Genomic DNA, 2,211 nt, shown 5'->3' with positions numbered 1-2,211 from the left:
AAGAAAAGAAAAGAAAAGAAAAGAAAAGAAAAGAAAAGAAAAGAAAAGAAAAGAAAAGAAAAGAAAAGAAAAGAAAAGAAAAGAAAAGAAAAGAAGGAAGGCTGTAGACCATATTGTCTTTCCTACTGGGTAGCTTCTGTTGCTGTCTTAGAAGGGATTGTATTTTCAATGGTCTTAAGAATGTTCCATACAAAACAAAATGTGGGTCTTCTGACTGAATCTGACTGAATCTCTTCTGACTTTCATGTAATGCTGTTGTTTTGAAAATGAAATAGCAGACCAAATAATATATTAACAGTTCTATTGCAATATAAGAAATACTACAGTCTAAAAAATTCAAACACCAACTTCACTGACTTCAAATTGAAGTAAATTCCTTACAACATGTAGACAAAATTTGTCGTAAAATGGTAATTGAGAACAATTCAGTTTTAAAATCAGTTCACTTGTTCTAATTAGTCTCAGGCAAGTGGGTGTCTATAACTATTGCACTGGATGGACAGTAGTTTGTGCAAAATTGATTTAGCAATCACATTCCAATTTCTAATGGACAGGTGTCGCCTTATCAAAAGCTGCAATCATAATGACACAATTTAAAATCTAATTCTTGTTAGCTGGCTATGTAAAAAGACCAGTGATCAAATACAAATCATATCTGAACAGCCATCTCATCTACTGAACTGGTTCCTCCAGGCCAAAATGGAAGACTCATTAGGAAGATAGTGTAATGAAGCTCACAGAACTTTCCCTGCTTATGTAGACCCCAAAATTACAGTAATGTCATTACTTTGAAACTGTGTTGCATGTTCAATCAGTGACCTAAAAGGTCTTTCCAGTATTTTAAAATCTTGTACAGTGCTATGCCAAGATAAGRGTTTTATCTGAGTTTTGAGAATGAAGAAACTAAGATGAGGAGTTTGTTCTCTGCTGAACATGTCCATGGCAAGTCTGAAACAGAAGTAAGGTCTTCAAGAGATAAGAATTCCCTTTTCACTGTGATATTAACCTTTCAAATCCCAGAGTCTAATCTCCCACCTCTTCACATTATCATTTCTAAATTAAAAATAATGAAACAGTTCACTAAACCTTAGCCAAATGCTTCCGTTCATTTCTAATTATATATTATTCTGTTCCCTTATCTTCACCCCGAAAGATTACACTCTGAAAAGATGTTAAAAAATAGGTTATTTTATCTGTCATGTATGTATCACTATCTGATTCTAAATAGGTTCTTTGATATAGAATGCATCCTCTCTACAAAAGGGAAATACAGTTACTCGTATTAAGGAGTGATTAAATAAACATGTCATAAACGCTTGAACTAAGACAGCTGACCTTTGGTAGATTTAACCCATGATAGGGAACAACTGTTTATTAGGGATAGGTATGGATTAATTTCCTGAAACTTAACTATGCTTTAGAGAAAAACAGTAGATAAAATAGCCATTGTGTAGAAGGCATAGAAGATGAAAGACTTCATGTTAAAAAATGAGTGTTGCTTGGGATAAAGACATTCAATGGTATAGAGAAAATCAAGTGAATTATTTCAAAATTCCTTTCATGAAAGTTCCTAAAGTCCCTGCTCTTTTGAAGAATTTGATATGATTTTGTCTGTGTATGGCTAATGACATTTTCAACGAATGTTGGTTGGGTTCCCCTTGTGTTAACCATCACCTTGGGGCAATAACAGCCATAGGTAACTGTCAGGAGATTATCATACATAAGGGTGTGAAATTACCATGTGGCCACCACACCTCATGTGCTGCAGTTCAACACAGCTTTCCCAAGCTTGTGGAGCAGTTGAGAGAGAAGGACCAAGCAGTTCAGCAGGAGCTTATGCTCAAATATGTAAGCTTTCTGCCAAAGAAAGCATAAAATGAAAACATTTTCATTTTAAATACATCCTTCAAAATATATTTCAGCCCTTCCTAATGTTTCCCACTGACATTTCTGAAACACATCCTTTTCAGTCTTCTATRTGTTTTGTTTTCAGTATCCATTATTTTTGAGTCTGAAATGCTTGGATCATAGGAAGTGGATGACAGATGTAGTAAGGGAAACAAACTATCTGCTGTGGAATAACTAAGGTGAAAGTTATTATGTACATTCCGAAGGGTCCATACAAGACTATAAATATACGAACAGAAAGCTTTTACCCATGATAAGAACTGAGCTCTTCGGGAATCATATCTCATGGATTTTTTTTGGTTG

Source organism: Nothoprocta perdicaria, unplaced genomic scaffold, assembly GCF_003342845.1.
Source record: "Nothoprocta perdicaria isolate Ctin4 unplaced genomic scaffold, notPer1 scaffold_90, whole genome shotgun sequence".
Taxonomy (NCBI): Eukaryota; Metazoa; Chordata; class Aves; order Tinamiformes; family Tinamidae; genus Nothoprocta; species Nothoprocta perdicaria.
Note: the sequence above shows the minus strand (reverse complement) of the source record.